Source organism: Abrus precatorius, unplaced genomic scaffold (assembly GCF_003935025.1).
Source record: "Abrus precatorius isolate BTA unplaced genomic scaffold, Abrus_2018 Scaffold0, whole genome shotgun sequence".
NCBI lineage: Eukaryota > Viridiplantae > Streptophyta > Magnoliopsida > Fabales > Fabaceae > Abrus > Abrus precatorius.
Genome location: NW_020874290.1, coordinates 4010369 through 4023311, shown reverse-complemented (window position 1 = coordinate 4023311; position 12943 = coordinate 4010369). Strand labels below are relative to the sequence as shown.

Sequence of the window (12943 nt, the reverse complement as noted above, 5' to 3'; positions counted from 1 at the left end):
ATCAAGGAAACAATAGAATAAATGTCCAGCAAGTCTCTCTAGCATTTGATCTGCAAATGGTAGTGGGAAATGGTATTTTCTGGTGGTATCATTTAACTTCCTATAGTCTATGCACATTCTCTATCCAGTCACAGTCTTAGTAGGGATGAGTTCATTCTTTTCATTAGCTACAACAGTCATGCCCCCTTTCTTTGGGACAACTTGGAGTGGACTCACCCAATTGCTGTCAAAAATTGGGTAGATTATTCCTGCATCTAGCAGCTTCATGACCTCTTTCTTAATTGCCTCTTTCATGGTTGATTCAACCTCCTTTGTGGCTGCACAACAGCCTTAAAATTCTCTTCAAATAAAATTCTGTGCTTACAAAATGAAGGATTTATACCTTTCAGATTTGCAATACTCCAGCCGATTGCAGATTTGTGTTCTCTTAAGATTCGCAGCAGTTTTTCCTCTTGTTCTTCCTTGAGCTCATTGTTGATGATGACTGGATTCTCATGGTTCTCATCCAGAAATGCATACTGTAGGTGGGATGGTAGCTGCTTAAGCTCTATCTTCTGTTTTTCCTCTTCTTTAACATCCTTTTTCAGTTCCTCCTTCACTGAATTTTCTGCAGGTTTTTGAATTGACAGGGCTTCTAATTGCTACCTGTCACATTATTGGAGAACTAACTAGCAAGTGTACTAGGTAGTTGTAGCAAGTAATAAAATTTGGAAATCAATGTGAGTCCCAAGTATCATCCTCAGGGAATAGGTCTATCAATTACCACTTCACAAATCAATAACTAGTTGAGCCAAACAAATATTGGAGATGTTTCGAATCATTTGAGAACAAAAACAATAAAGTGCAGAAATCTGAAAAATACAGAAAAATAGAATACGAATTTTGTATTAAAATGCTATATGGAAAATAGTTAGAAATCACTTCACCAGATTTTCTATTGCAATGTAATAATGTTCTGGAATCTTAAGAATTTTAATTGATTGATAATCAATTTCACTTCTTTAACCAAAGAACAATTCCTTGCCTCATTGATCCTAATATCTAATTAAACGTCCCTAATTCCTTAGGTGAAATTCAACCAAATATTGCATTAAGTTCTGGAAATTATAGGATTATTAGATTATGATACTTATTCCTAAGATCTCAATAGCCTAGGTATATAATTCAGATATGAGAAATAAACTCAATTTCCATTGATGAAGATTCCTCTAAATTCAATTGAATGAAGGATTAGTTCACAATTGCATTAAGAACAGAATCACATACTCAATTCAATTAAAACCTCAAGGTCCACATCCAAAATTACATCACAATATCAAATTTGGATCCATAGATCCCTAACAAAAAGAAATCAGAACATGCTCCTAAAAGAAAAAGAGAGAGAAAGAGTAGAAGAAGAGGAGCTGCAGAATTTCTCCATAAATCCAATCCCCAGCCTGATTCCTCAAGGTCCAGAGCTTGGAAGTCACCCCCAATCTCCCTCTCTAACTCTCCTAAGGTGTGGAAATGAAAAGAAAACAAAAAATGGCAAAAGACTCCAATTCTAAGTTCCTAATTCCTATTTATAGAGTTCCTCTAATTCTTCGACTTAACCCTTGAAATTCTGATAGTTAGTTGTCCCCAGTTGTTCTAGAATCTTCTAAAAGTGATACAAAAACTCCAAACGTCCAGAATTGGAAGGAAGAAGAAGTTATGAAAATTGCAGAATTCTGCACCAAAACACGCAGTGGCTGGAGTGAAGGTGCGCGGTTGCGTGCCTTGGCTGCAAGTGCTATGAGTTGTAACGTGCTCTTGCGCGCCAAGGCTTCAAGTGATGTGCATTTCAACTGTGCTCTTCCAACTGTGTGATGAATCCATATTTTACTAGTATTTTACAATAGTTTTTAGTGCAATTAATAAAGAAAACATGCTAGAAATAGTAGAAAACCCTTAAAAAAATAATAAAATGTTGCATGTCACTTTTATACATAGTTATTTTAAAATTCATTGATTTTCTATGTAAAAAGTGACATTTCAAGTATGCTTTTGTAGGGAATTCTGAGCTAAGTTCATGAGGATTGGATGATCAAGGAAAAATAGAAGAAAAGTAGCAAAAATTGGAGGAAAGAAGTTGATAATTGAAAAACAGCCTCTGAGTGATCACTTTTGCCGGTGAAAGTGATCACTCCAAAACCATAAAATGAAGAAGAACATCTGCGTAATCACTTTTGCTGGCAAAAGTGATCATTCCAGAGAGGTTGCAATGAGAAGAGCTTTTGCGTGATCACTTTTTCTGGAAAAAGTGAGCGTTCCAAAGAGTCCTCCAAGAAGAGTAACTGCTCATGTTCACTATTATCAGCAAAAGTGAACACGCGCATGAAAGCAGCTTCTGCGTGTTCACTATTTCCAGCAGAAGTGAACACGCGCATGACATTAGCAAAGGAAGCTTCTGCGTGGCTACTATTTTCAACAAAAGTGAACACTTTGAAGTGCGCGTGGCTACTATCACCAGCAAAAGTGAACACGCGCAAGTGGAAATGAAGAATTAGCCTCTGCGTGATTACTATTGCTGGAAAAAGTGATCACGCCAGCAGAGCGGGAATTCTATAAAAGGTAGTTAGCTTAGGAATTTTGGAGTTTTTTGTTCATTTTTTATTTTCCATTTGTTTTTGTTGTTGAGAGAGTCAGAGAGGGAGATTGAGGACGAACACCAGGCTTCATTTCTTGAGGGATCAGATTGGAGATTAGCTTGAAGATGTTTCTTCTTTGTTCATTCTCTTCTTCTCTTCTCTTCTTTTCTCTTTTTGTAATGTTTGCCTAAACTCTTTGTGGTTAGGAATTGTGAATCTGAAATGGAAATGTTGAATTGATTTTGGATCTGAACTTTGAGTTTTGGATTGGATTGGGTGATTGATTCTGCTGTTAAAGTAGTGATTGAATAGAAATTTGATCAACTAATCATAGAGGAACTCTTATCAATGGGAATTGAATTTGTTTCTCAGATCTGAATTAATTGCCAAGGTTATTGGTTTCTTAGGGATAAGATATCTTAATCTTGCAATCTTTTGGTTTTTTAAACTTAATGCAGCATTTGATTGGATTAGATCTAAGGGATTAGAGTGATTTGATTAGATGTTAGATTCATTGAGGCAAGGGATTGTCCTTTGATTAATATAATGTGAAACTGATTGTCATTCCATCTAAATGCTTGAAAGTTCAGAACTTTATTAATTTAATGTTGAAGTTTTGGTGAAACAATTTCCTAACTACTCTTTCTACATCTGTTTACTATATACTTTTGTACTAACTGTTTTGTTTTACTTTATTTCATTTTTGATACATTCATACCAATTCCATCTGAAATTTGTAAAGCTCAACTAATTGTGATCTTGTGAAGTGGTAATTGAGAACTTTATTCCCTGAGGACGATACTTGGAACTCAATTTGATTCTAAGATTTTTTTCTATAACTTGCTACAACAACACTAGTACACTTGCTAGTCAGTTTACCTTCATTGCAACAACAGTTGTAAAAAGTGTGACACTGTGCAGTTTCCTATTTCACATGGGATGCTGAATGATCCAGGATCTTTTAGTTTTTGAGGAAGCTTTCTCTTGAGAATGGCACTGCACTCCTCTGTCAAAGGTACTGTTTTGTCATGCTCTAACTTTCTTTTTCTAGAAAGTAGTTCTTTCATAAATTTTGCATATGAAGGCATCTGCACCAAAGCTTCTGCAAAAGGAATGTTAATCTGTAATTTCTTAAAGACATTCATAAACCTTTCAAATTGTTCCTCCTGTTTAGGATTTTGGACCCTTTGAGGATAAGGCAGCCTCTTGTATTTTTCTGTATCTATTGGCTTACAAGCTTCTTCAAAGAGTTGCTTTTTGGTTTTCCTCTCAAAATTCATAGGAACTTCTACTTTTTCTTCTGAATGATCTTTCTTTAATAGCTTAAAATTTCCTTGTTGCAGATCTTGTTCCATTTTCCTTTCTTCTGCATCATGGACTTTCTTTTTTGCAGGTTTAGGACTTGCAACCATAGCTCCACTCCTTGTAATTATGGCTTGACATTGCTCCTTAGGATTGATTACTGTATTGCTTGGAAATCTTTCTTCATCCTTGCTGGATAGTTGTTCTGCTAACTGTCCAATTTATATTTCCAGTTTCTTCATTGAAGCTTCTTGATTCTTGAAGCTTGTTTGGGTCATCTTCATGAATTGCAACATGGTTTCTTCCATCTCAGTCAACCTTTCATTCATAGGCTTGGAAAATTTCTGAATTCCTTGAGGTTAAGTGGATGAATTCCTTTGAAAATAAGACTATTGTGTTGCTGGACTAGCATTAGAAAAAGCTAAATTGGAGTTAGAATTCTTGCCAGCAGAATATTGATTATTCCAATTAGAATACTACTGATATCTATTATTCAAAAATTGAAATCCAGGGGGATATGAGGGTTGTTGTCTCTGAAAATTGTTCATATAATTCACTTGTTCCTGTGGTTCACTTGTAGATGCCTCGCATGCACCATTTACATGGTTTCCTCCACAAAAATCACAGCTTAGCTGACTGGTAGGCATACTCCCTGTTTGAAGGTTGCTGATTTGTTGAGTTAGGGCAACTATTTGTTCTGAAAACATTTGATTTTGTAGCTGATTCTGTGCAAGAAAAGTTTCCAAAACCTTAGCTTCATAACCAGAGTTTCTTCCTTGATTCCTTGAGTTTGAATTCTGATACATTGAAGATGCCATCATCTCAATAATCCTCTGAGCTTCTTCCAAAGACTTTGTATTTAATGAACCTCCAGCAGTAGCATCAACCATTGTTCTTGTTGCTGCATTCATCCCATTGTAGAAAGTTTCCAATTGCATCTAATCTAGAATACAATGATGTGGACACCTTCTAAGCAATTCTTTGTATCTTTTCCAAGCTTCATACAATGATTCTCCTTCTTGCTGCACAAAGGATGTAATTTCTCCTCTCAGCTTAGCAGCTTTGGATGGAGGAAAGTACTTGGTTAGAAACTTATTTACAAGTTCTATCCAAGTTGTAATGCTTCCTTGGGGTTGAGCTTGTAACCAGCATTTAGCTCTATCTCTCAAGGAAAAAGGAAATAATCTCAGTCTGATGGCTTCTTCACTATTCTTATGGTGTCACATAGCTGTAGAAAATTTGAAATATGTAAGTTAGGATCATCAGAATTTCCACTAGAAAACTGATCCTGTTGGACTAAGTGTAATAAGGCTGGTTTAATCTCAAAATGGTTGGCTTAGATAGTTGGCCTGATTATAGAAGAGTTAAAACCTTGCATGTTAGGAATTGCATAGTCTCCTAATGTTCTAATTCTATTTTGCTCTGCCATCTCTATTTCTGGATTTGGTTGTCTCAAAGGTGTAGGTGTTCTTTTACTCTAGGATTGTTCTGAATTTTTGAAGAATAGACAACTTCTAAGTCACTATCACTTCCTATGAATTTTTCTGCTCTAGATTCTTTTCTCAATCTTCTTAAGGTTATGTCTATGTCAGGATCAAAGACCAGAATTGATTTTTTCTTGTTTTTACCACGCATATACAAGTCAAAATGAAACAAAATTAGACTACAATCAGTATTCAGAAATGCACAGCAGAATTTATGCAAAAGCTATCAATAAAAGCATATAAAATTCAAGTCTAACAACTACAGAATTGTAAAATCATGTAGAGATTATGCAGAATGAAAATTACAATAATGCAAAACAATGAAAAACAAAATTATGCAAAAAATGCAAAAACTTATGCAGAAGACAGCAAAAATTATGCAGAAAACTACACAAGATGCAGAAAAATCTTGCAGAAAAACTTGAAAACAAAACAGCAAAAATAAATGCTCAATCTAGCTATTTTTCTGTTTTTAATGATATTGAAATTCAAAATTCCCCGGCAATGGCGCCAAAAACTTGTTGTTTGCAATCTAAACGCTAGCAAGTGCACTAGTATTACAGCAAGTAATGAGTAATTTTTAAGAACAGGATATCGTTTTCACAGGGAATTTAGATTTCAAGTATCAATTCACAAAATTGTAACCATTTGAGCCATACGAAATTTGGAGGAGAGTTGTAACATACAAAAGCAATAAACCAAAACAGTTAAGAGTAAAGAAAACTTGCAGAAAAAATATCAATGAATGCAATGTGAGATGAGAAATGGATTGAAAGGTAGTTAGGAATTTACTTCATAAGAATATCAATATTAATTCAATTATGCTTCTAAAAATTCAAGAACTTGGTTAATTGACAATCAATTTCGCATATTAATAGCCAAAGGTTAATCCCTTAACTCATTGACCCTAAGAAGCAAGTAAACTACCCTAATCCCTTAGGTGAAGTTCAATTTCAAGTTGCATTAAGGCTTGGAACATTAAGATTACAGAATAAAGTCTCCTTATCCCTAAGAAATCCCCAAATTCTTATTGTTAACTTAGATCGGAGAATCAAATCCAACTTCCATTGGTAATTGATCTTCTTTGATGAATCATACAAATTTCCATTCATAGATTGCAAGAAAAGCAGAATTCACAATTCAATTAATCCAAGAACTCAAAATTCAGAAGTAAGAGTCAAATCAATACATTAGTTCAAGTTCCATAAACTCCTAACTACAAGAAAACTACTCAGACATGGGAGAAGAGAAAGAGAAAGAAGAAGAAGAAGAAGAAAAACTCCAAGAAGCCATGGCCGGAAGCTCCAATCCGATTCGTCTTTATGGAAGCTTCAAGACTTGACCCCAATCTTCTCTCTCAATCTCTCTCAACGACAGTCTAACAGAAAAAATGGAAAATGAATGAAAGACCCCGAGATCTGAGCTCAAAACATGTATTTATAGAAATCTCGATTCCTGGCGTTATCACTCTTGCTGATAAGAGTAGCCACGAAGAAGGTCGCGACGTTGTGCGTAATCACTTTTATGAGTAAAAGTGCTCACGCGCAACTTGCCAAGTTGAGGACTCCTTGAAACATCCACTTTCAATGATAAAAGTGGTTACACATAATACTCTGAAACTCCGCCTTCTCTAGAACGCTCAGTTTCGCCAGCAAGACTGACCAAGTAGAGTATACTGAAATTTTGCCTTCTCTAGAACGCTCACTTTTGCTGATAAAAGTGGTTACGCCAGGCCTGTTGAGTCTGTGATGAATTCACTTTTTATTATATTTTTACTTGCCTTTTTGGTGCTCCTTAATAGAAAAAAAATTGGACTTAGATAGTGCAAATAATATAGAAATCACATTTTGAGTAAATATCATAGGTTTATTAATTTTTGGTTAATTTGAATTTAATTACATAGATATAGATTGCAATTTTAATTATCTTGATGATTTTGCAGAATGCCCAAGTTAAATTTGAGAAATCTTGGTCCTTGGATGAAAGTTGCCCCCAAAGTAGCCACTTTTGGGAGGAAAAGTGGCAACTATAGCAAGTCTGGGCATTAAAAGTTCCAAAGTAGCCACTTTCAAGACCAAAAGTGACAACTTAAGAAGCTCCAGGGACGCTAAATTGGAAGCATGATGCGCGTGGTTACTATGGGCTCTCAAAGTAACCACGCGCACCAAAGTAGCTACTATCAAGCCCAAAAGTGACAACTCCAGAAGCTCCAGGGACGCTAATTTTGAAGCCTTCCTGCGCGTGGTTACTATGGGCTCTCAAAGTAACCACGCGCACCAAAGTAGCTACTTTCAGCACAAATAGTGGCAACTACAGAGAAGCGGCATTCCTTCCACCCTGCGCGTAGACACTTTCAAGGCCCAAAGTGGACACTTTCAACGGCAAAAGTGGACACTTTGGTGACATGTCATCCACTATAAATAGATTTTAGGAATTAGGGTACGGGACTTTTGACACTTTACACAATTTTCCTTTGCCAAATTGGGATAATTTCTTACGACATTGGAGTCTTGGGTGACAGCCAAGGGTCCTCTATAGGTTTTAATTTCCAATTTCTCTTTTGATTGTTGTTGAATTTACATTAATGATGTTTACGTTCTTGCATTTCTTTCTCTCTTTTGTGAAGCCCATCCACATGGAGGGCTAAACTTCCTTGTAATTCCTAGTGAGATGGATTGAGGGAAATTTGAGCCTATCCTAGCCCCATTTGTGACCAACAAAGACCTCATGATAGGTGGTTCGTTGTATCTAGGCAAAGGAGATTGAGAATATGGGCAAGCCTATGGTAGGGTGAGGCTAAATGCATGGATTGAGGGAAAACACTTAGCCTAAAATGTTGTTGAGTGATGAGTGAAACACCACCTTGTGAGTTGGATAGTTTCTTTGCATTATGTGAGTCACATGAAACCTTGCTTGATTCTTTTGTTTCAATTTAGTGAAACTTCGCATGGAATATTTGACATGAATATGATTCCTCTGTTGAATGAGTCTATGGTTGTGAAGATGTTGGAAATGCTAATTAAAGCATGAAGTTGGGATGAAAATCTCTTAATAAAAAATTTTGGATAAATCCAACCCTCTTCGTTTGCTTTGCTTGAATTTTGATTTGCTTGAGGACAAGCAAAAGTTTAAGTTTGGGGTTGTGATGAATTCATTTTTTATTATATTTTTACTTGCCTTTTTGGTGCTCCTTAATAGAAAAAATGGACTTAGATAGTGCAAATAATATAGAAATCACATTTTGAGTAAATATCATAGGTTTATTAATTTTTGGTTAATTTGCATTTAATTACATAGATATAGATTGCAATTTAATTATCTTGATGATTTTGCAGAATGCCCAAGTTAAATTTGAGAAATCTTGGTCCTTGGATGAAAGTTGCCCCCAAAGTAGCCACTTTTGGGAGCAAAAGTGGCAACTACAGCAAGTCTGGGCATTAAAAGTTCCAAAGTAGCCACTTTCAAGACCAAAAGTGACAACTCCAGAAGCTCCAGGGACGCTAAATTGGAAGCATGATGCGCGTGGTTACTATGGGCTCTCAAAGTAACCACGCGCACCAAAGTAGCTACTATCAAGCCCAAAAGTGACAACTCCAGAAGCTCCAGGGACGCTAATTTTGAAGCCTTCCTGCGCGTGGTTACTATGGGCTCTCAAAGTAACCACGCGCACCAAAGTAGCTACTTTCAGCACAAATAGTGGCAACTACAGAGAAGCGGCATTCCTTCCATCCTGCGCGTAGACACTTTCAAGGCCCAAAGTGGACACTTTCAAAGGCAAAAGTGGACACTTTGGTGACATGTCATCCACTATAAATAGATTTTAGGAATTAGGGTACGGGACTTTTGACACTTTACACAATTTTCTTTGCCAAATTGGGATAATTTCTTACGACATTGGAGTCTTGGGTGACAGCCAAGGGTCCTCTATAGGTTTTAATTTCCAATTTCTCTTTTGATTTTTGTTGAATTTGCATTAATGATGTTTACGTTCTTGCATTTCTTTCTCTCATTTGTGAAGCCCATCCACATGGAGGGCTAAACTTCCTTGTAATTCCTAGTCGATGCACATCAATCTTGAATTCTTGGTATTAATTACAATACAAATCTTTCTTTCCTTGAATTTATTAACCCCAATCTCTGAATGAAGACCCTCATAAACACTTGAAGGTGTGGATGTCACATACCAAACATTATGCATCCAATATCCAGATGTGGATGCCCCTTTTGTTTTAAAAACTGGATTAATTCACCTTCTACCTAAATTCCATGGTTTTGCAGGTGAAGACCCTCACAAACACTTGAAGGAGTTTCATATTGTTTGCTCCACCATGTGACCTCAAGGTGTCCCAGAGGAGCATGTCAAATTGAAGGCCTTCCCTTTCTCATTAATGGACACTGCAAAGGACTGGTTGTACTACCTTCCACCGGGATCAATAACAAGTTGGGACAACCTCAAAAGACTCTTTCTAGAGAAGTTCTTTCCAGCCTCCCGAGCTGCATCCATAAGAAAGGAGATTTGTGGAATTAGGCAGCTAGAAAGAGAAACTCTCTATGAATACTGGGAGAGGTTTAAAAGACTATGTGCAAGCTGCCCCCACCACCAAATTAGCGATCAATTACTGATCCAGTACTTCTATGAGGGATTACACCCAATGGATAGGAGTATGATCGATGCAGCGAGTGGAGGAGCTTTGGTAGATAAGACCCCTGTGGCAGCCAGGAACTTGATAGAAAACATGGCTGCCAACTCCCAGCAATTTGCAACTAGACAGAATTCTTGTGTTACTAGAGGTGTGCATGAAGTTCAAGCTACAGAACCAAACAAATTGGAGCACAAGATTGATGAGCTAGCCTCTATGGTAAAGCAATTAGCTGCAATTCAAAAGGGTGCTGTCTCTGCAACACCTCCACCACCAATTTCAGCTACACTTTGTGGAATATGCTCAGCTGCAGATCATTATACAGACAGCTGCCCCACATTGCAGGAGTCAGATACTCCTGAAGGTAACCCCCAGGCCTATGCTGCAAATATTTACACTAACAAATTTCCTTTTCAGCAGCAGCAGCAACAACCAAACTGGGATCTTCAAACCGGTACAACCCGGGCTGGAGAAATCATCCAAACTTGAGGTGGGGAGGAAATTCCAACCAGCAAAATCAGCAAAGCAACAATTACCAAGCTGGTCAAGGTAGGCCGCATCAGCCACGCCAATGGAGTGATCAACAACATGGGCAACAACCTCACCAACAGCAGCAAGCATCCTCATCCCAAGCCTCTTCTTGTCAGAAGAATGAGCCATCATTGGAGGAGCTTGTGAAGCAAATGGCCATGAGCAACATTAATTTTCAACAGTGAACAGAGGCCAGTATCAGACCAATTGAGAACCAGATAGGACAGTTGGCTTCCTCTATAAATCAAATTCAGTCCCAAGGTTCAGGAAACCTCCCAGCACAGACAGTCACAAACCCAAAGAATGTCAGTGCAATTACTCTGCGGTCTGGGAAGGTAATGCAAGAGCCCGAAATGCCTAGGGAGAAGGAGATCCCAAGCCCTTTGGTTGATGAAAGGGAGGAAGAAAATGCACCCACCACTCAAGAAGTGGTAGAAGAAGCTGAAAGGGAAATTCCACCACCTTTCCCTCAAAGGGTTATGATTGCCAAACCAAGTAAGAAAGCTGAGGAGAGTGACAAAGAAATCTTGGACACTTTCAGAAAAGTTGAGGTAAACATACCCTTGTTAGATGCTATCAAGCAAATCCCAAAGTACGCCAAATTCCTTAAGGACTTGTGCACTCATAGAAGGCGGCTAAAGGGTAATGAAAGAGTGAGCATGGGGAGGAATGTTTCTGCACTTTTTGAGAAACAAAGAACCACAATGCCTGAGAAATGCAAAGATCCAGGGACGTTTACTATTCCCTGCATTATAGGCAATAATAGGATAGATAATGCCATGCTTGATTTAGGTGCATTTATTAATGTTATGCCTTTATCTATCTTCACATCTTTGTCTCTTGGACCATTGCAGCCCACAAGTGTAATCATCCAGCTAGCAAACAGGAGCACAGCACATCCAACTGGACTTGTGGAGGATGTGTTAGTGAGGGTGAATGACCTCATTTTTCCAGCTGATTTTTACATCCTTGACATGAAAGAGTCAATGAATAGTGTTGCACCAATCATTTTGGGAAGACCGTTCTTAAAGACTGCGAGAACGAAGATTGATGTGCATGCCGGATCACTTACTATGGAGTTTGGAGACAGTGTTGTCCGCTTTAACATACTGGATGCTATGGAGCACCCAAATGAAGAACACTCTGTTTTCCACATTAACCATCTTGATAAATCAATAGATGATAATTTGTCTGAATTTTTAGGAGGAGACTCACTCCTTAATTTTTATGATTATGTAGATACTTCCAATTATGAATCGTGTAATAGTTCTTCTCTGTGTGAAATTTGTGCTGAGATTTCTAATTATTTGAATGCAAATTCTACTACTTTCAACGTTGATGAACCTAAAAATTCCATAGGGTTGGAAAGTGATGTATTGAGTACAAGTACAGTTGAATCTAACGCCTTTGGTTTGAATATTGCAGAGACTTTGTCAAATGAAAGTGCCAAATCACTTCCTTCTGTGGAGCAACCTCCCACATTAGAGTTGAAGCCCCTACCAGAACATTCTGAGAAGCTCCCGGTCATTATTTCCACCAAGCTTGAAGGCGATCAAGAGAAGATATTGTTGGAAGTAATTAAAAGGCACAAGAGAGCTATTGGATGGACTTTAGCTGACATTCCTGGTATTAGCCCTCTCCTGTGCATGCACAAAATTCTGTTGAAAGGGGGGACTAAACTAGTGAAGCAACTTCAGAGGAAAAGAAAGAGAAAGAGGAAGAGGAAAAGGAAGCCACAACTCCAAGAACTAGAAGCGCTGCACTTAGGAGCATATGAAGACTCAAGAACCTACAAGGAGAGAACCAAGCAGTATCATGATAAATTGATAGGTAGAGGAGAGTCCTGTGTAGGTCAAAAGATGCTTCTATTCAACTCATGTCTCAAGTTCATGACTGGAAGGCTGCATTCCAGTGAATGGACATCGCCTGAAGCATTTTTTTTTGGAGAACTCAGTTCCCTTGGAGGAGGTTGAAGAGGTGGATGTGTACTCCCCCATCATTTCCTTCAACCAAGACCCCTGTCATGAGTAAATTACTTCGCACGTCAAGCTAGTGACGTTAAAGAAGCGCTATGTGAGAGGCAACTCACACGTGAATAAAAAATTTTGTTCTTTTCCTTTGCATTCTTTCAATTGAGTTTTTGTTCTTATTTGTTTTCATTTGTAGATAGATTTCTAATATAATTCAATTTTGTGTAAATAATTTTCTGTGGACATAGAATTTTTGCAGGGATTGTGGCAGCAACAAACACTTTGGGTACTAATTCATGCTTGGTACAATTTGTTTTTCGTGAGAGTGGTCACTTTCATAGGCCATAGTGGTCACTTTGGCTCAAGGTAAGCATGTTTCTCTCTGTAGTTCCCACTTTTAAGAGTGA

At 37.7% G+C, this 12943-nt stretch overlaps 1 non-coding gene across 1 annotated transcript; it reads left to right on the top strand.

Annotated features, from left to right (window-relative positions):
- The first annotated feature begins 4859 nt into the window (after window positions 1–4859).
- LOC113853595 lies at window positions 4860–4966 on the top strand. The gene has a single exon (XR_003502667.1). It is a non-coding gene; the product is annotated as a small nucleolar RNA R71 (small nucleolar RNA).
- Window positions 4967–12943: the final 7977 nt, after the last annotated feature.